The following is a 22,306-nucleotide window of genomic DNA, read 5'->3' on the forward strand; positions in this document are numbered from 1 at the left end:
GAGGTACTAGATAGCAAGTATCCTGTTTTTCAAATTATTCTCCAACTGTTCGGTTCGGTTTCAAATTAATGACGTTGGACCTGTATAACTTGGCAACAGGCGAAGTGTACTGTCAATAAAATATATAACCAACTTGCTTACTCAAACAACCAGTAAATTATTGACTCATATAACCAGCCTGTCAGGGGATTACCCAAGAACTAACTGTACTAGATTAACCAGTGACTCACTTACTCACTCAGGTAAGTAGTAACCCAGTCTTTTAACAGTTCCGTAACATACACAGTAGTCACTCAATCAATCAACCAGTAACTGAGTTACTGGATCGCCCAACATGAAACTAACTAGCTCAACCACTGACTCACTTACACACTCAGCTTGCCGGTAACCCAGTCTTTCAACAACCCAGAAACATACATTGTACACTGTAGTCAATTAATCAACCAACCAGTAACCCAGTCAACCAACCAGTAACTCAGTCAGTCAACCAGCAACTCAGTCAACCAGTCAGTAGATCACTCACTGGATCACCCAACATGCAACTCACCAACTCAACCTCATTTGCACACTCAGCTCGCCAGTAATCCAGTCATCAACAAAACGGTAACATGCACTGTAGTCAACCAACCAGTAACTCAGTCAAACAACCAGCAGCTCAGCCACTGTATATCTCCCAACATGTAACTCACTAACTCAAACAGTGACTCGCTCACTCAGCTAACCAGTAACCCAGTCCTTCAACAACCCAGTGACATACACTGTAGTCATTTAATCAACCAATCAGTAAGTCAGTCAGTCAACCAGTGACTCAGTCTTCCAACAACCCAGTAATGTACATTGTAGACTGCAGTCATTTGATCAACCAACAAGTACCTCAGTCTAATCGGAAGGTTAGCAAATTCAGAGTTTTAGACGCAGTTTTAGCATTATTCTTGGTCATATCGCAGTTCTATCTCCTTGTAGAGTGCAGATCAGCCTCCAGTATAATATTTTTGTTTACAGGGTTAAACGGCGATCAAATAAATAATAAATAAATAAATAACCAAGGATCAAGGAAGGATCCTACCAGGCATCTAGGGAGGATGTACCATGCACCTTGGGAGGACATACCAAAATATTGGATTTAAATAATGTTTTACTTTGAGCCTTCAGTTAGATTGAACCTTGGTAAGCACTCCATCTACCAGGCCATTTATGTGGGATAAATCAGATGGCAGAGTCACTGTAGTTCATGATACACAACATTACATATTTAAAATTTTTTGAGTACTCTCAGCGTTAAAATAAATTGGAAGATGAGGCTCTGGTCAGATTAAACCTAGGGGATTAATCTACAAAATGTGCAAGCATATTCAGGATTGATTACCAAATGTACAAGCATATTCAGGATTGATTACCAAATGTGCAGGCATATTCAGGATTTATTACCAAATGTGCAGGCATATTCAGGATTGATTACCAAATGTGCTGGCATATTCAGGATTGATTACCAAATGTGCTGGCATAATCAGGATTGTTTACCAAATGTGCCAGCATATTCAGGATTGATTACCAAATGTGCAAGCATATTCAGAATTGATTACCAAATGTGCAAGCATATTCAGGATTGATTACCAAATGTGCAAGCATATTTAGGATTAATTACCAAATGTGCAAGCATATTCAGGATTGATTACCAAATGTGCAAGCATATTCAGGATTGATTACCAAATGTGCAGGCATATTCAGGATTGGGTTACTTTCTTAAATTTGAAAGTAGGCTGTAATGAAGGGATTAGTTGGGTTTTGGACTGCGGAAGAGATTAATCCCTTCAGAGACAAATCAGCTAATCCATGGAGGAGACAGACTGGGGCAGCAAAATGTGGCTTCAGTCTCCCTGTGTAAGACTGTTACACAGATGGTTGATCAATTAGCCCACATAAATACCAGTACTGTGGTGTAATCAATTAGACAGCAACAGTGTTTATGATAAACAATTAGATCACCTTTGATGTCCTGGGCCAGTGGGGAGTGGGTAATTAAATGTGTGATGATCTAATGATAGTACTGATCAGTTGTGTGTTTGTCCAGTCTGTGAATTGTCCAGTTGTGGGCAGGAAGCCTTGTGTTGGCTGTTACATCATATGCCTCCCCCCTCCCCAACTCTCCACCCCACTGTGTTATGTCACAGCTCCAGGGCTAATCTTGGGGTAAGGTTACAATGCAGAGTGGGCCCCTTGGGGCGACTTTGCTGCCCACTTACCCTGGATTCAGGTAAACCTGTCTTAATTTGACTCACAGCTCATTAGAGTAATGTATATGCCCTACAAATTCACCAATCTATTTCTGTTTGCATATATATATTCATTTCTTATGAACATGTGTCTGTTGAATATACTAGTGGTTACTGTTAAAGATCCTGGAACCGGATTCATATGGTCATGATGGTTTTCATGTTAAGAAAACAAAACAAAACATAAATAAGAAGTGTGTTTTTAGAGGCAAATAACCATAATACAATTAATTATTTGGGTGCTAAAAATTACATTTTTCTGGCAGGATATCAGCCTACACGCACCAGCCAAACAAACCTCAGGACACTTTTCTAAAGTCAGTAGAGATACCACTAACTGAATTTCATCTAAAGTTTGTTATGACAAAAGAAAAGGCACTTTCAGAAGCACATAAAGTCTTTAGAATGATACTTTTGATAAACAAAACTTGACTGAAAACTGGATGAATCTATCAGAATCAAGCAAAGTGTATCACTTGAAACATGTTGAACTTTCTTTTCTTTTTTTTTTTTTTGGTTAGCCCTGGACAAATCACTGGGTATTTATTGTCTGTGGGCCACAATTTTACAACTGACCCTCACATTACCCATGTGTGTACTTTAAGTGAAATAATGTTGTCCTGAACGAAATTTTAGATCGTTTACGGTATGATGATTATACACCTGTGATCAGGGCCAAACCACTGGTCTCCCACCATCTCAGATGAAAGACAACAAATTGGTTATTCTGAACTGTGATGTAAGGGCAGTAAAATGGCTTATTAACCATTTAGTCGTGCTTAGTAAGCCGGAAAATGCGTTTAACTGATGCGTGTAGAGGAGTTTTAAATGGAGACTTTGGTTAACTGAAAATCGAAGTCTGAACCATTTTTGGTGCTATGCCTGTTCTAACTTTTCTTCCAGTATAGCATTGTTTAACTCTATGATGAACTTTACATGCACAAAGATAAGATCTAAGTTTAATGCAAGAGTGGATAATTTATATATATATATATATATATATATATATATATATATATATATATATATATACATATACATATATATACATGTTTAACTATTACACTCCATTCTGTGATAAGAACAAGATGTTCGAAACTGCAATCGGAATACGAAGATGTAGAAAGTTGAGAATGTCTCAATCGTTTTTGTATTCTTTCGTTTACTGTTCATACCTGTAAAGTTTATGCCGCTACATGTTGTTTTCATACCGGTAAAGTTCAGTGCTTAGTCCCGTAAATTTTAGCTACATGTAGCTAGTATTCATTCCTATATAGTTAAGTTTAACTGGTGTTCTTTCCTGTAAAGTTTAGGTAACTAATGCTCAGTAAAGCAAAGTTTAGCTAGCTAGTGTTCAGTCCAGTAAAGTTTAGCACCTATTGTTCAGTCCAGTAAAATTTAGCTAGCTAGTGTTCAGTCCAGTAAAGTTTAGCTAGTTAGTGCCCAGCCCAGTAAAGTTTAGCTAGCTAGTGCTCAGCCCAGTAAAGTTTAGCTAGTTAGTGCCCAGCCCAGTAAAGTTTAGCACCTAGTGTTCAGTCCAGTAAAGTTTAGCACCTAGTGTTCAGTCCAGTAAAGTTTAGCACCTAGTGTTCAGTCCAGTAAAGTTTAGCACCTAGTGTTCAGTCCAGTAAAATTTAGCTAGTTAGTGCTCAGTCCAGTAAAGTTTAGCTAGTTAGTGCCCAGCCCAGTAAAGTTTAGCTAGCTAGTGCTCAGCCCAGTAAAGTTTAGCTAGTTAGTGCCCAGCCCAGTAAAGTTTAGCTAGCTAGTGCTCAGTCCAGTAATGTTTAGCTAGCTAGTGCTCAGTCCAGTAAAGTTGAACTACCTAGTGTTCATTCACATCTAGGCAGTATTTGTTTCTAAAGAGGTAGCTGGAGTGAGTGAATGAGCCAGTAAGTGCTTGGGGTTTAACGTCAACTTAACAAGTTTTCAGTCTTATGACGACGAAGTGTCCTTAGAGTGCATGTAATGTGCCTCCTTGTTGCTGGACGGATTTTCACTGCTCTGTTATCTAGTGCTGCTTCACTGAGACAACTTATCGAAGTCAAGTAAGCCGCATCACCCGAGCCATGATTCTGGTATGGGTCAATCGATCGTTGCACTATCCCCTTAATGTTGAACGCGTCTTAGGTGTGACTCAACCCAGGATTGACCCTGGATCTACCGTTCCCGAAGCGGACGCCCTACGAACTGAGCTGTCAGGGCCAGTATAAGTAGCTAGTGCTCACTTCTTTAACGTTTAGCTACCTCATGTTCAGTCTAGTAAAGTTTAGCTATAGCTACCTGTAGTGTTGAGTACAATACCATTTTGTAAGACAGAGTTTAAGTCCAGTAAAATTTAGAAAACTAGAGCTCAGTGCAATCCTGTGTTCACAAATGTAAATGCCCGATGTTTGTGTTAACAATTTTGTTATTCTGCATCTGCATAGAGCATTTTGGTTTGACAGCTAAGATGTGTATAAGTGACTTCCTGTATAATAGGGTTGCGTTAAATTCTTAATTACCTTTACAAAACCTTTGCCATCTTGAATAATGTATAAAGGCTATGTAAGTACTTATTAAAATTCATCTTTAATGTGGGAATTATGACAGTTAAACTGTCTTCTTGAATCTTTGCATTTATATTTAGATCTTGTGACATGTTTGTCATTAATTTTTAGCTTTGTCATGCGAATATTTTGACTGTTTATACGTTGACTGCTTAGGAACATTCTGGTGTAATTTACATTGATTAAATTATAATTCATGTGTTTTTTTTTTTTTAATTGATGGTGTCTGTTTTTCTTTGCTCAAGTCATCAAGTATTTCCAGCCAGAGGGTAAGGACAGATGTTCTAATAAAAGTACCTCTAAGGGTTCAGCAGGTACTTTAGGGCCAGGGATTAGGTTGGGGTTTAGCAGTACACAACATTTAAATGCATTAGGCTACCTGCTGGTGGGGGATGGGGGGTGTATGTGGGGGGTGGGGTTTGGGGTCGGATTTGGAGTGGGGGGCTGTTAGTGGTTATTTACCTACAAGGTAACATACATGGTATAAAACGTGTCTTTTTTTTTATACTTTTCTAGAATATAATGCTGTATGCACACAATCAAGATGAAAATATATGAACTCCTGGTTTTGATGCAGTTTCTTGCTCTCCAACTCCTTAATCGTTAATAAATGGCTCATGCTAAGACATAAATTTGATTTGTATACCAGTATACCAGTCTTGATTTAATTGGAGTTAAATCTGGGTATGTAAAGTTCTTTGATATGATTTCTATATCAGTTGCACCTGGGCTGTGAAATATGATGTATGTCAGAATAGGTCTCAGTAAGTCAAGAGAACTGAACGGTAATTGAAGGCTGCGTGTACAAGTCAGGTAATGCTGTCATCACCTTTCAAAATATCACTGCTGCATTATATTGTATTTGACAGAGCAGCGGACCTGTAAGAGTAAAGAAAACTCGCATCGTCAATTGACTTATCACGAGTACTGATTGTTTCAGATTATGTAGACTTGGTAAACATGCAGACTGGTTACAAGTGGGTCATTGTCGTCATGTGTCTTGTTCAAACAGCCATAACCTTGCTGGTGTAAATCATCACCTGTGTATACTACAGGGCATGTATTGATTTCCAGGTCTCTGGTCTCATAACATTTGCCATTTTAACCCTACCTGTTTATAGTCAGTACTTTCAGGCAGACAGTTAAGGGATATGTTGCCTGATTCAAGAATGAAGTGGTTAAACTTGATTATTAAAATTAGAGTGTCATTATGGCATCAATATATAAGGGGTCAAGAGGTCAAAGGTAATATTCAGCATTATATGGACAACATACAAAATGTGTGTATATATATTCTGCTAGTACAGTATGGCTGACATCATGTATTGATGACATCATATACTGCTGACATCATGTACTGCTGACATCATGTCAAACCCGTATTCCGCTAGCAATACACATTTGTAAGGCCTACGGTACTTGTGATATCATAGGCAGCAATACACATTTGCAGGCCTATGGTACTTGTGATATCACAGTTAGCAATACACATTTGTAGGCCTATGGTACTTGCGATGTAATAGCCTTTGTGTTCTACCGAAAACCTACAGTACCACTAATATATGATATATGATATACTGACAGTATATCACGTCTGAATGTTAAGTGCTGTTGTCATTGTTATATGTACATGGTGGGGCTATTGGTTTGTCATATCTGGAGTCTTTGTCCTTATATTTCAGTGAGGCAGCATATTGAACATTTCAGCATTGGACAAGGTGACAAAAATTATATTTAAAAAACTTTTGTCATAATGTTAAGGTGGCAAACTTCAAGCGAATAATCAGTCTTGATCTTGTGGTTTTTGAGTTAGGCCTTACACACTAATCAATCAATCATTCAAGCAATCGATCTAGGATGTGACATGTTTAAGAAACTCCCTATGTTTTGGCTGGTAAGTAAATGCTGTACCCTTGAAGCTGACAGTGCCACCTTGCAGAGTTGATGTTGTGTTCAAGATTTTGATTGCTAGGTTGTGTGCAACAAATTGTCAGGTGTGTCCAGTCAGTTACATTGCATGGTCTTTGCATTGTGCAGCACACTTTCTTCCTGGCTCTGTCTTAGTTACATGCACTCTGCAATGACTACAAGACTTTCCTCTTAGCTCTGCATGACTTCCTTCAGGATATGTGTATGGTTACATCTTGTCTACATATGGTTTCCTTATGACTCTGCTTGGATGTCCAGTGGCTTTGTATGGTTTCCTTATGGTGCTACATGGTGTCATCTTAGCTCTACATGCTCTGGATGTGTATATGGTTTCATGTTATCTACATATGGTTTCCTCATGATTTGGATTTTTGATGGCTTGTATAGTTTGAACCATTTTCTTATGGTACTATATGGTTTCGTTCCAGCTCTGCATGTTTCCCTCCTGACTCTGCAGGGTTTCTTCCTACATTTATTTCTACATGGCTTCTTTCAGGTGGTTCATTCTGTTTCCACGTGGTTTTATACTGTTTCCTCATGTATTCTTCATGGTTGTGGATGGTTTACATGTTGTCCTCCTAGCCCTGCATGGTTTCATCTTGGCTCTGTACATGGTTTCCCCCATTTGTAAAGTGTAAACATGACGTATGCTGCTTAAATGAGAAGTGAAATATTCTTTTAGTACAGTACATAACATAATGATATAAATAAGTCCTTGACCAAGATACTGTTATATTAAACACTAAAATGAATAGATATAGTTAAGTACAGGTGAGTTTAAGTACATGTAGGTAAAATTTACACTTGGTGACCTGTAGCAGGTTAAACTAGGATGTCCGTATATCTGTATGAAACCGAGACATACAACAAGGGTCCAGCTGTTCTACCTTCCTGCTAACCGAATTGATATTTCCTGTCTTATATATGGTAATGTACAGGTAAACGGAAGTTTGTCTGTTGATACAACGATAAGATCGGTATCTGACATACAAACAAGCACATGTAGGTATGTCTAGAGGACATTCTCACTGACATCATTATTAGGAGGTGACTTGGAAAATAATACGGGTCATTGCTGGCCTTCTGACACACATCATGCATTGATTGACGTTTGTGTGTAAACATGTGTGATCAGTTGAACTGCACTCTGTGACCTGCTTCTCAGGTAAATATCATGAACATCTGGTGCAGTTACACCTATGTCTACATACCTACATGTACATGTGAAAATTATCGAGTTCAGGAGTTGATGTATCTCTACTGAAAATCAGTGTTTTTGTTTCTTTTTAACTACTACTTCAGTCGCAGGAGAGGCCAAGCGAAAATATTAAACTGATATGAAGGATACACTATGGAATGGAGCCGGCACTATGGTTTAAAAAACATAACAGTATAAGCACTATTTAACCCCGTTAAGTGAAGAGTCCTCAAAAACTAAATCCTCAGAATATTTCTGCAAAATTTCCCTGCTGTTTTGTGATAATATTCCTTGTGTGATGATGAACCGTGCAGGTATGACGTTGAGTAAGACAGTTATGCTGGAATGGCATCATGCGTGTCAGAAAATACAACGTCATTTATGGCTAAACGTCAGTGATCGGTGACGTCAAGTGTTCTTGTATGATGTCACACCAGGCAAATTTGGAAACAACAGAAATCTTTTGTTTCTATGTTATTTTCCCACACTAACAACAACGGCTGTAATACAGTGCATTTTACAAAAAATTTACGATATTATACAGGAATTCTGACTATCTTAATCCTTATCATTTAACCTTACTTTCATTGGCTAATCTATGCTTTATTTTATGATGCTGTCATCATGGACTAAGTTGAATGTAACTACTATTGCAGGACATGTTACCCTATTTCTTCTAAAATTTGGGACACCTGGTAGGCTCGCTTTAGCCAACGTATATTTACATGTAATTTCTTGTAGGAATATTGAGTTTCTTTTTTTCTCACATGGTTAGACCATCTAATGGTCTTACTTTTCCAAATGGCTGGTAAAGAAATGTAAATATTCTACTTTCAACACTACTTATATATGTCCCAAAATATTAGAAGAATTAGGGTAACATGTTACAGGCTTTTGGATTTGAAGTGTGCTATCACACTCTCCGACCTGACACACTCCTGAAACAAAGTCTTAGTGTGCTAGTAAGACACACCTGACAAAATCAGTAGTCTGGGAAGATTGAATTTTGGTGTGCTATCACACTCTCACAACTGACACACTCCTGAAACAATGTCTTGGTGCACTAGTAAGGCACGCCTGACAAAATCAAAAGTCTGGGAAGATTGAATTTTGGTGTGCTATCACACTCTCACAACTGACACACTCCTGAAACCAAGTCTTGGTGCACTAGTAAGGCACGCCTGACAAAATCAATAGTCTGGGAAGATTGAATTTTGGTGTGCTATCACACTCTCACAACTGACACACTCCTGAAACAATGTCTTGGTGCACTAGTAAGGCACGCCTGACAAAATCAAAAGTCTAGGGAGATTGAATTTCGGTGTGCTATCACACTCTCACACCTGGCACACTCCTGAAACAAAGTCTTAGTGTGCTAGTAAGACACACCTGACAAAATCAGTAGTCTGGGAAGATTGAATTGAGGTGTGCTATCACACTCTCACAACTGACACACTCCTGAAGCAAAGTCTGGGTGCACTAGTAAGGCACACCTGACAAAATCAGGGGAGATTGAATTGAGGTGTGCTATCACACTCTCACACCTGACACACTCCTGAAACAAAGTTTTAGTGTGCTAGTAAGACACACCTGACAAAATCAAAAGTCTGAGGAGATTGAATTGAGGTATGGTTCCATGGCAGTTACAGAAATTGTACTTAGATACACTAAGCCTTGTGTAAGGATTGTAGGGGTTGGGGGAAGGTGTTTGCAACCAGAGTACATGAATATGTAGCACAGCAGGACTTTGTTTTCATAATAGTAGAATCTACCGTAAATGGAGTCCGGTACACTAGCTTTCCAGGAACCCACCAGAATTTTGCTCAACTCTATAACCACAAAGCTTGTTGTTCAAAATGAAAGTTTTAATACAGAGAAAAGTAAACAGATTCAGGGATTCCATGTGCATAACTTTTAGTGAAATAATGTATAACTCACATCCACTTGTCTTAGTGAAGGGCGTGTAGTTATGAATCGGAAATTTAGCAACATTTGACTATCTTGAAAATAGTTGTTGTGACTTCTTTTTGTGCAAGAACTTGCTTGGATTCCTGCTGTTTGGGGGTTTATAAGAGTTGATCTTGACAGTTAAGCATCAGAAAGATCAGATTCAGATCAAAAGTAAAACACTGCATAGATAATAAATGATTATTTATCTAGATCAAGAGAATTAACAAAATTATGGTCAAAATTGTCCCATGTAGCTGTTAGTTGGCTGTATAGTTGAATAGTCTAGCTTTGAATACTCAGGGCTGATTCCACAGCCATTTCTGGCTGAAGTCAATATTCAAAATACGAACTTAAAGCGTATTTTTCAGCTTTAGAAGTTAAAACTTTTTTCCACATCATCAGTGTTATCTTCAGACAAATGTGTCTAAATTGCAACTTCCTGTGCCAAAAACTAAGCTTTGTGAAGAAGTTTTAAAATTCAGAAATGGCTTTGTGGAATCGGTGACAGTACTGTTGAGCTTCAACCTGTCTCTTCAGCATGCTATTAATGTGTTTGGAGACAATGCATGATCAGTTAAATCTCAGTAGTTCTTATCTTTTCCAGACAGACAAATAAATACTTCTGCGAGCCATTCCAAGAAAAGCATTTTCATGTTCCAGTCTGTATTATTTTGACACATAAATTGCATTCAAAGATGTCAAATTTATGATAGGTAAAATGTCTGGGTTTTTAATATTTTTGCGTCTGATCTACCTCTACTTCTACATATACCCACTTTTTTTTTTTTTTTGGCTAAGTGGATTATGTGACATATGGTATTACCAACGAGTCATCACTGATTTCTCACGGATCCCTCTTTCATTTAACGGCATGTAGCAGACTACAGAATCTGTTTGAGAAAATGACACATCCCCTGATTACATCTACTACATATATCCAAGAGAATACATGTGGCTGGAGTAGAGGCCAATTCTGGAATTTCCTGAAGGGTCTTTATTGCTTATTGAAGTACTTACTAATCAACCATCTTATAGCTTCCATAGTGACCTCACATTTTTGTGTCTTTAACGTGAAAAGTACATAAAATATATGTGTTAATATAATATATAAATGAACACAGAATATGAATATATCTACTTATATGGGGAAAAATGTATGGACATTTACTCAAGAAACTTTGCAAGCTGTACCAGGTATTCCATTCTATTCTTGCTGTGTGGAATGAGTGAGTGCTTGGGGCTTAATGTCGTATTTAACAATTTTTAGAGTGCATGTAATGTGCCTCCTTGTTGCAGGACAGATTTCCACCTCTCTTTTATTCTAATGCTGCTTCACTGAGACACCTTACCCAAGGCATGTAAGGCACTCTGCCCGAGCCATTATACTTATACGGGTCAAACAGTCGCTGCACTATCCCCTTCATGTTGAAGGCCAATCTGGGATTGACCCTAGATCTAACGCTCCCGAAGCGGATGCTCTACTAACTGTGCTGTGGGGGCTGGTGTGTTACGTGAATAATTGCGTCTTTACACACATGTACTACACATCACAGCCCCCCCCCCCGGCACACATTGGCTGTAACCATCTATCTCCAATCTTAGCCCAGATATTTAGATAATGTTCCTTCTATCTGTACAATTATCATTATGTATTGATTATTTCAAATTTCTCAAATATAAGTACAACATAAAACACCAATCAAAGAAAAATCAAAAAAATTTCAAATTCGTGATCATGTTGGCCCCATTGCTCTTCGAAATTTTTGGACAATTTGTTCTTGTCTGTCCATTTCTTGGCTGTCATTTCTTTTTTTTTCATCTAGATACACCACACAGCTAATCACATTTCCTTTTATTTTAGCCTTAGGCGGCAGTTGGAGAGCGTTATATTTATCAGGTTATGTGCTATGATTATATCCGTATGATGAGTTTTCCCAGGATGATTTTGACAACTGTTTGTACATAGCCACACCACCCCTATAATTTCATAATATGACTGAAAAATTGTTAAGTACGATGTTAAACCCCAAGCACTCAGTTACTCACCGCCATAAAGGTACCTAGGGTAAAAATTGTCCATGGTTAATAAATGATTTGTAATCTATCTGTAGAACCCACAATTAAGCCCCCTGTAGGTTACTGCATTTGCCTAAAAATTCCCTCGAAAAAGTGTCATTTTTAGAGGCAGTTAAAGGTCCTGAAAATTATCCTTGTAGCTGAAATGTACGCTTGTCCGGTAGGATATCACCTTACCTTTGAAACAGTTAACCACAAAACACACTTGTCAGATTAATAGAACTCTTTGATTGAGGCATAACGAGTAAGTTGTCCATGGACAAAATTTTAGGTCAACTACAGCATTAAGTGTCAGTTTCACTCAGGCTCGTTCAACCTACCATCTGACACGGAAGTCGACCAATAGGAAAACCATTGACTTATTGTACCTCAGAGAGTTAAGGTGGGGGTCGAGAATGCTTTGTGTTTTGTTTTTCCTATACTCGTCTGCATGGTTAAGGTGCTGCGCAGGCAGACTTTACCTGTCGGTCTTATGACCAAGCGTGTAGAAAGATGAGCTCACTGTATAATATAACCAATTGTTTGAAGTGACAGGGCGGATGATTGATAGATACGCCTCACAGGACTCATTACTCATATTATATACACACATGTATTGGTAGTTTTTTTTTGTCTTAATAACTCTGCTCAGGTGTGGATGGGAGCTGATTACAGTTTGCCCCTTAATATAGAAATATATCTGATAATGTACATAAAAAAAAAAAAAACAAAACAGGAAACTGTCTTGACTTTGTGCGTTTAATGATATACAGACTGGCCTTTGTAAATTTGTAACAAGGATTTAATCTGAATATACTTGTACCTGCAAGATTAAAATCAACTATAATTCCACGGAGTTTTGCACTAATGACTTCACATTGCATAATGGTGATCAGTTGATAAAAAAATAATCTGAAGTGTGTTTTTTTTACCGTAAATCGCATATTTTCACAGTAGCTTTATATGTTGTGTGGATGGGTGATCAGGTGATCAAAAATTTCATTTAATAGGGGGAGTTTTGAGATTGAATTTTTCTGTTTCTAAAGGCGAAAAAAAAAGAACCCTACTGTATGTGACATCTTGAAAATGTTAGACAACTTTGACTGACATTAAATTGCTGATTATCTGTCCTACCATGTTCCAAAAGCACAAATGACCCGCCTTCCCCTCAGGAACTTTAAAAGTTCACAAAGGCTAAACTCAGTTTTCTCCTATTGTTTTATCTTACTCTATGTAACTTTTTGGTACACTTTTTTCAGACGCTCAGGTTATAGTAAATGTATTCGAAAATAGTTAAACATTGTACAATAGGACTTTTTTACCTTTAGTGATAAAAGAGGTTGAACTCGAAACTCCTCCATAATAGGTGATTTACTACACATGTATGTATATTTGTACAGCCAAAAAAAACCCCTTTTCCAAAGTACTTGTATATACATTTATGTATATAAGTAGTCTGGTTTTCTCAGGCTAATGATAAGGGGTGGGGTGGGGGGTGGGGGGGGGGGGGGGGGGGTAGATAGCATCACCTGAATGTATATATTTATATATATATAATAATTATATCTGGTACCTTAGATAGTCGAAGAAGAGCCCCAGGGCTGTTTCATGGAGATAAACTTCAACGCACAAGTCTGATTTTCTCATTTGTTTCAATGGTACTCTGAGAGAATAGCTCTTTTCAGCCGTTCTTAATGTCATTTAGCTGATGAAAGTCTTATCGGGGACTGCTATCTGTGTGCTACTGTAATTTATTATCAAGTCATTAATATATGGAGTTTGGTACATAAAGGGCAAGAGGGACTTCGGTTCATCTAATTGATAAGAGGAGCAGGTGCTCGGGATTGGGGACCCTTACCTACCAGCTGCTGGTCACAGCATATACCCTAGTCATGTGAACCCCTCCCCCAACCCACCCCTGGGGGGGTGATCTGCTGAAGAGCTGATAGGTATACACTAGCCACGTGCCTCACCTGTCCTGTTTGCAATCAGTGATACCTGTCATTACACAGCACCACACCTGTATCTTTTCCACACATAAATCCTCTGCAACAGCTTATCTCATGATAAATGATCTTGTGTGGTAAAAGATGCTTTTATTACTTTTCCTAAGTAGGCTTAGTTTTTTTGACCACATTTATGTATTTTAGTGAAAAGAAGGTAAAAAGAAACAGAAGAAAAAAAGGAAATGAAGCAGTATGTTAATTTATTGGTAACATATTTTAGTGTGTAATGTCAAGGTCCAATGATTATCATTATTCATTATTCACCCTGTCTCTCTGTCTGTCTGTCTGTCTGTGTCTGTTGGTCTGTTTGTCTGTCTGTCTGTCTGTCTGTCCGTCCATCCGTCCATGTTTGTCTGTCTGTCTCTGTCTGTCTGTGGACATGATTGTGTCCATGCGTCTCGCAAACTGCAGTGTTGATTTTGATAAAACTTGCCATACATCTTGCCAACATCTTGCCATGTTTTGGAAATCGGGATTCTAGTTTATCACTATTATTATTTATTGTCAACTTCTGCTGTTTTTTTTTTTATTTTTTTTTTTATTTTTGGACTTTCACCTGATGTGTTGCACAATACTGTGCAGCTTTCCACGATTTTCCTCACTTTTTTTGGTGGGTATTACCCTTCAGTCTTTTAGAATACATGTTAACTGAAATGGGGAATTGGGTGATTAATGTCTTGTCATGTTCCCAGCAAGCTGTAGTTTGTCATGTCCTCAGTTTCCAGCCTGGTTTCCTGCTCTCAAACGTTTTCCAGACCCTGCCTGGCTTCCTGCACTCAAAACATTTCCAGCCACTATGTGGTTTCCTGCACTCAAAACATTTCCAGGCACTACCTGGTTTTCTCCACTCGAAACATCTTCAGACCCTGTCTGATCTTCTGCATTCGAAACACCTCTAGGCCCCACCTGGTTTCCTGCATTCACAACATCTTTAGGCCCTACCTGGTTTCCTGCACTCAAAACACCTCCAGGCCCCACCTGGTTTCCTGCATTCACAACATCTCCAGGCCCTACCTGGTTTCCTGCACTCAAAACCTCTCTAGGCTCTACCTGGTTTCCTGCACTCAAAACCTCTCTAGGCCCTACCTGGTTTCCTGCACTCAAAATACTAACTGCAGTTGAATGTTGGAAATATTCTGGAATAAAGAAGTTTGTGAAATCATTTTGAAAAGATTTATTGTCCTCCTTTTTCAGATGTCACAACTGAACTTTATGTTTGGTGTTTTTTGGAGATCTGCCAGAATGGTTTGTTGTGTAAGGGTGAAATATGGCAATAGGGGATGATGAAACCTTGATACCCTCCACACCACCTACCCTCTTCTCATTGCTATTGTCATATCCAGCCATACAGAAGGTAAGTCCTGATACACAGGCTCAATTGTTTTACCATACAGTAGGTACATAACACTCAAGAGTAACACTGACTCATTATATTGTATATAAACACAGCTATTGTGTTTGGCTTTATTTTCAGCCTCTGTGGTTTATTTGTGTATGCCATTGTGGACAGGGAAGAGTTTATGATAGCAGTAATTATAGAGAGTGTGATGGTAAACACATGGGTCAAAGGTCACCGTGTGTCTGGAGAAGCTATCCAGTTACAGGAATGAATGATGTGGTTTTGTCCAGTATACTGCTACAGTGCATATCCTAGTAAACAGTGGTCGGGGCGAGTTTACCAGTAATAAAACTGCCACCTTGTGACATGTACATGAATGTATTGAACTATACTACCTTTAATAGTGGATGCATGAAAACTGGAGATTATAGTTGAGGGAAATAAAAACAATCACACATATGTCCCCATACGATTTTTTTTAAATTTTAATATTTGGAACTTATAATTTATCATTTGCTCATTATGTTAGGCAAATTTTTTTATCAAATAGGCGAAAATTTGCGGAAATGATATCAATGGTAAACTTACTGCCTTGGTGCTACCAGCAAAGCTCTCCCTATTTGAACTCATTCCTGCCAAAGAGTTAGTTTTTGGCAGCTGTCACTGTAAAAGTCATGACTGCAGGCTGCTTAATTTCTAAAGTGATCACTGGGGCTGTAGGAAAACTGTAGTTTAAAGTCATTCTCATTTATCTTTCAAGTACTGTAAGACTTAATTCAAATTTGGTACACCTTTTCTTAAACACTTGTAATGGATACTTTTTGAAAAAGACTGCTTTATTTCTTGGGATTGAGTGTTAACTACGCTTTTAGGTCATAGCCACCTAGTATTAATGGAGGTGCTTCTCATTCTACCCCACTGTTAGTTGCAGGCCGTGTGCAAATATACATATTAAATAGATATGACCTTTCAAACAACATCGAGTGTGTCATGCAACACACCAGCCGTTACCTCCCTGATTTCATACTGTTTTTGTCTACAAATAGAAAAACTTGAGTTTGTCTACTTGTTAGTTTTGCTTTAATTGATTTATATAAAAGTGAACTATTGGAATTTCCTTTGGTCATAAAAATGTTATTTCATACAGTTTACTGATATTGCTTTTGTTTTCACACGTGTGATATTTTACACTCAGACGCCATGATGGGGCAAAAGAAGCATTTGTTTCAATCTGAGTTCAGCGGTATGATGTCATAATACATGTGCAGTAAACTTTTACATTTCTGCGTCACGTAATAATGAGACATGGCGTCATATATACGCAGCTTTGAAATATCGAGGTCAACTGCAATGGCCTAAGCTTGTTGTTGATTGGTCTAAAATGCGTGACCTGTGTGGAGAATGGCAACATGAAATACGCCATTTTTGCCCCATTTTCTTCTTTTTTTTTTGCGGTAGCATAGACTTTAACATCTTCTTCTTGGTGTTTGTTGTGTAACCCGATACCGTTGAGCCTTGTTTCATACCAAAATTGATCAGTCCTACATATGCAGTGTCGGTTTAAACCTTCATGGTTAAATGGCAATTCACATTTTTGTTAGTGTTGTTGTAACATCAAGGTTTGGGAGTGGCAGACTCCTGAGTATGTGGGAGTAATGTGTCGGACAGCTGTGTCATCCTGTAGCAGGCAGGGTGAACAGTTGTTGACAGCGGGCAGTCACACACACAGGACAAGTATCCTCTTACCTGGATTAATTGTTTGGTCACTGCTAAGTGTACTGGTCATTCAACTGGTCAAGGTATGGCGATCAATGGCACAAGTAAAGCAAGTGCACTTCAGGCCAGACCAAATTTTGTTTTTGTTGTTTGTTTTAAAATTTTTTTTTACTTGACTTTTTAAGACGTTTTTTCGAACTTGATTAGTCTGTTTGCATATGCAGCTTTTGTCTGTTCGCATATGCAGCTTTTGTCTGTTTGCATATGCAGCTTTTGCCTGTTTGCATATGCAGCTTTTGTCTGTTTGCATATGCAGCTTTTGCCTGTTTGCATATGCAGCTTTTGTCTGTTTGCATATGCAGCTTTTGTCTGTTCGCATATGCAGCTTTTGTCTGTTTACATGTGCAGCTTTCGTCTGTTCGAACTTTTGTCTGAGGAGTTTCAAGAAAGATTTTAACAAAGCCTTTTTTTAAAATCCAGGCCCAAAATCCATTATCAGTGCTGTATATTTTGTCTGGCTGTTGTTATTCAGTGGGTTTATCATATGCCTGATGTCATGGCGGTTTACCATTTTTTTTAGCCAGTACTGTTTCCTTCACTGATGTAAGCCGTTAAACATCTCAAAACACTGTATTTCACCCAAAACTTACTATTTTATAAGTGAAACATTTTGTTCGATTCTGATTGTTTCATCAAACTGATAGGGCCAATTAGGAGTTTTTTTATTGTGAAGTTTGATTTATTTCTCAGTCAGAAAACCTTAAATGTTGGCATTCAAAGTGTCATCTGAAGGCGTTGATGTGTTTCTGAAAGTGCGCCTTTTTGATTCCACACCTTACGTGAAATACAATAAATACGCCTAACATGAAAGTGACTTGCATTGGCCCATCCTGCATGTCATTATAGTTTGTCTAACCCACAAACAGTGAGTAATCATGTGACAGAAGCACTTAGAGCCTTCCGATCGGAATTAGTAAACCTGCACCTGCATGGATTAATTATGGATGACTGTTTTGGTCAGTACCAGTCTCCATGTGTTAGTCATATTGGGAATTGAAATTCTGCAGGTTGGTGACTAAACTGCCTTAGAATTAGTCACTGGTGAACACACGTACGAACTAGTCGCCTTCCCATACCTGAGTAATAAAAATTCATCCAGGCGCTCCTGAAGAATAAATTTGCATATTAAATCACTTACAGGTAAGAGTTTACAGGTAGGTACAAGTACAATTACAGTAAACTGCACTGAATCATCGACAGGGTACCTGTTTTTTTTTTTTTTTCGTTTACCATTTTTGTTTTTTGTTCCGAGTGTATTGAAATCTTTTGGCCTTTATCTATCAGGTCTTTGCCGTTGTCATTGAGTCTATTTGAATTACTTACATCACATTTAGGAGTATATTTATCATGCATGTATCACAACAATGCATGCATTATGACTTTTGTCCACAAATGCTTTCACCTCATGTTTATTTATGTAGTTCCAGAAAAACAACGTAAATATATCTATAGCTATTGCGAAAAAAGAAACGGAATAACTAAATAATTATTTAGCTCTAATCAATGATGATATCAGCATTAATAATGCTTTGTAATAATGATAATAATGTAAATGACGCTTTCTATTCTGTGTATTGTAGTTAGGCATAATATAAGCACACAGTATATAACAGTGTTTCACAGCACTTTAGGTCCACGTTTGATATTGAATATAAAGATGCGCAGATTTTGATAGTTGCGACATCATGTGGAAAGTCAATATTGTTTTACTCTCGGTCCCCTCATTAAATGAACAGCCGGTGTTTAAAAGCCCAACTTTCATGTATGGAGCAGCTTCTTGCATCTACATGGTAATTAATAAAACTATAATTTAATGCACTTTGACTTTCTTACATACACAAGATCTAAAATTAGTAGGCTGTTGAAAAACACTTTCAGACTCAGAAGAATGCAGATGCACTTCTAGAAAAAAAAAATAATAGTCATTAAATTTTACTTTTGATGCTAAAATTTTCATATTCCCAGTTGTACATCATACTACCATGTAAACAAACCTCAAAACACTTCCCAAGAGCAATAGAACTCCAGTTGGGGAATTAGTAGCTTGGTCACGGAAAAGTTTAGTCCAGAATACTTAACATGTATAGCAGTTCGGTTTATGCGGTGAGGAGACCTGAGGCAGTGCCCAAGGGAAACCACTTGAACCGCTAAGATACCTAACAAACACCGTGACTTGAAGGAGCAGCTGAACTGGTGTGTATTATATATCAACTTAAAGCCTTAATGGTCAAGGGCTGGTCATCTTTCCAGGACAAGCAGTAGGACCATCATTTAACCCTCTTTGAACTATAAATTATATATTATTTCTGGTCTACATTAATTATAGACCAGAAAAGCTGTTCAGAATCGTGCAAAAACCACAACTTGTTCCAAAGATGGAGGAACTGGGAAAAACCTTGTTAGTTGTGAGTTGTCATTGTTAGCGAAAAAATTGCATACTTTGGATTCTGTGACGAAAAAGAAAACAACACAGAAACATGCACAGTGCAGTTATTTGAATTTAGTTTTTTCTTTTTAATTTTGTGGAAATGGAGCCTAGTTGTTGGTATGGATCTCAACTAATTGTCGTTAAAAAATGGCTTTAATTAGTGTCCGTGCATAGCTCTTGATGTGGCAGATGATCAGCTTTTCTCCCTACAATCACCAATCGTCACTTAGCTGATGGCTGCAGGGCCAGGCACTGTAATTACGTGTGATTATCCTTAGACAGGAAGCACATCCTCTACCAATACCATCCAAATACTGCGACAGATGGGCTGGAGATTTTCAAGATGGCTTCCTTTTTCGAGCCAGGCCTTAGATCCTATTTGTATGTAGATTTTTACATCGGGGACTGTGCAAAAAAAGCGGGGACTGCTGTAAAGATGGGGGTTAATGAATAACTTTATTGGACTCGGCTTACTTCATTTTTCTTCGCTGGCCGGATTTGACATGCATTAACTATTGTCAGCAGAGTTGGATGGTTTTCAGTGCTGTTTGTGGCATGGAACAACGCTGTTAAAACCTATAACAATTCAAACTCCAACAGGGCGTGCAGTTCTGGCCAGTCCAGGGCGAGAAAATAATGGAGATGCCAAAAAAGAGAAATCTCGATTACATTTTGTACTATGACCTTGCCGACTTTTGTTTCACTTTGTAGTTGGGCACAAGGGTGTTAATGGACACTTAGTTACCATTGTTCAGAAGTATGCTGCCTGTGAACTAAAGCCCGATGACATTTTTTTGTTTGCCCTACAGTTTGCATTTAACACGAACATCCTAATGACTGCAAGTTGGAGGGTAAAGTAGCTGGGGCATATGCGACAAATGCCATTGAGGCGCGTGAATGAAAGAATAGGCTGGCACGAGCTGTGTCCATTGAGACGTATAAGGCCCGGCAGCTGGATCATTGGCGCCCGGGCCAGTGATAAATTGTGGATAGTTATTTAAATGAGATAGGTGAGTGAAACCTTACAGAAAGCTAGGGTGGTTACTTTTATTGCTTCCCTCACTTCCCTGGCCTTAGCCGGTGTCTTCTCAATGCCCTCACCCCTGCCTGTAGCTATAGAGGGGTTGTTCAGAAGAGCCTGGTTATTTCAGTGTCTAATACAACACAGCACTGAAATAACATTTGCAACACTGTATGAACAACCCGCATGGCAAAACCGTAACAGTTGGAGGCAGTAAATCAAAAATAAACCGACTAGATGAAAAGTGAACAAAAGTGACTTATTCAGTGTTTATCTGGAGATTGAAAATGGCTTGCAAAGCGTTATCCCCGATCTCTTCCCCCACACCCCCAATCCAACAGGACTCTATGGCGAATAGATCGTTAAGATATACATATGTTCCCTCTCTATGTTTTGTTGTCTGATGAATATTTTTCTGTGCGACAGTAGAGGTTTGAAATTCAGGAAATAAATTAATAGTATGTTGTAGAGGTACTTACAATAGATGACGTATGTCAGGAAAGAGGTTTCAGTTAAATATACAGTTTGAGTACGGGATCTCTTTGTTGACCATGGGGGAAACACCTGAAGTAGGCTGTTGCCATTTTATGTAAAAAAATTGCAAGTTATGATGGAAAAAATAAATTTTCCAACAATTTGTTCAAACATCATGCTGAAAATTTATAATCAGTGAATTCACTTTGATATAAAATGTGCTGAAATTCACCTACATCTGTGAATTTTGTCTTTATTTATTGAGTCAAAAAATATGATATGCCATTGTGACGCCATATTTTGTTTATAATGTGCACAATTCTCTGTGTACAAATTGTTTACTTATTAGACTCGGTATTACTGATAAATGGGAATTTCACTTTTGGACTCAATCTAGCTCAAAAGTGAAATGCTTCCAAATTCAATCTCCCCCCCCCCCCAAAAAATGCACAATTATTTTTATTTTATTTTATTTCATTTTTGGGAAATTACACAGCTGACATTTTATTCAGTTAAACTGGTTTTATTTAAATAGATTTATTTTATTTATTTATTTGATTGGTGTTTTACACCGTACTCAAGAATATTTCACTTATATGACCAGCATTATAGTGGGAGGAAGCCGGGCAGAGCCCATGGGAAACCCACGACCATCCGCAGGTTACTGAAAGACCTTCCCCGGTATGGCCGGAGAGGAAGCCAGCATGAGCTGGACTTGAACTCAGCGACTGCTTTGTTGAGGAACTCTGCTCCTGGGTCATTACGCTTATTTAAATAGATAGATACTCTTATACAAGAGTTCATCTTGACCCCCCAGAAAGTAAAGCCTGGGATAGATATAACATATATGTGTTGTTAGTACCAGGTAAAACTTAATAAGGTTGTTGTAGTGCCCTGGGCATTTGTATTTGGGCTAAGTAAGTTAAGTAAGCCCAAACTATGTGAAATATTTTGAATTAAGGGAAAGGTAAAATCGTATCAAACTAACTCAGTACATGTGATTAAATTCAAGGTGGCAAATGAGATGAGAATTTCTGAAAGGTTAGAAGTCATATTAAAGGCTTGAATAGCAAAACCTGTTTTAGAATTTCATATGATTCTGTGATGGGTATACTGTATACATCTTATTAATGACTTCACTTGTGAACATGGCTTATCCTCAAGCAGTTGCTTCTGGAAAAGAAAAATTTAATACCTCAATTCTTCGACCTTTTCATCCACCACTGCGATTTTGGGGTATAGAGAAATAATCTGTACAGTTTTCATGAAGTTTGCATCTTTAGTGACACAAATAAATCATCACTTCTGGCA

General features: G+C 38.2%; 1 long non-coding RNA gene across 1 annotated transcript in view; it reads left to right on the forward strand.

The window, feature by feature from the left end:
• Positions 1 to 22,306, forward strand: part of LOC135471771 (uncharacterized) — a 70,774-nt gene that overhangs the window by 15,188 nt on the left and 33,280 nt on the right. Inside the window, exon 2 of the long non-coding RNA XR_010444470.1 lies at positions 15,152 to 15,311. This is a non-coding gene — a long non-coding RNA (uncharacterized LOC135471771). The remainder of the gene's footprint in view (positions 1 to 15,151; positions 15,312 to 22,306) is intronic.

Source organism: Liolophura sinensis, chromosome 7 (assembly GCF_032854445.1).
Source record: "Liolophura sinensis isolate JHLJ2023 chromosome 7, CUHK_Ljap_v2, whole genome shotgun sequence".
Classification (NCBI taxonomy): domain Eukaryota; kingdom Metazoa; phylum Mollusca; class Polyplacophora; order Chitonida; family Chitonidae; genus Liolophura; species Liolophura sinensis.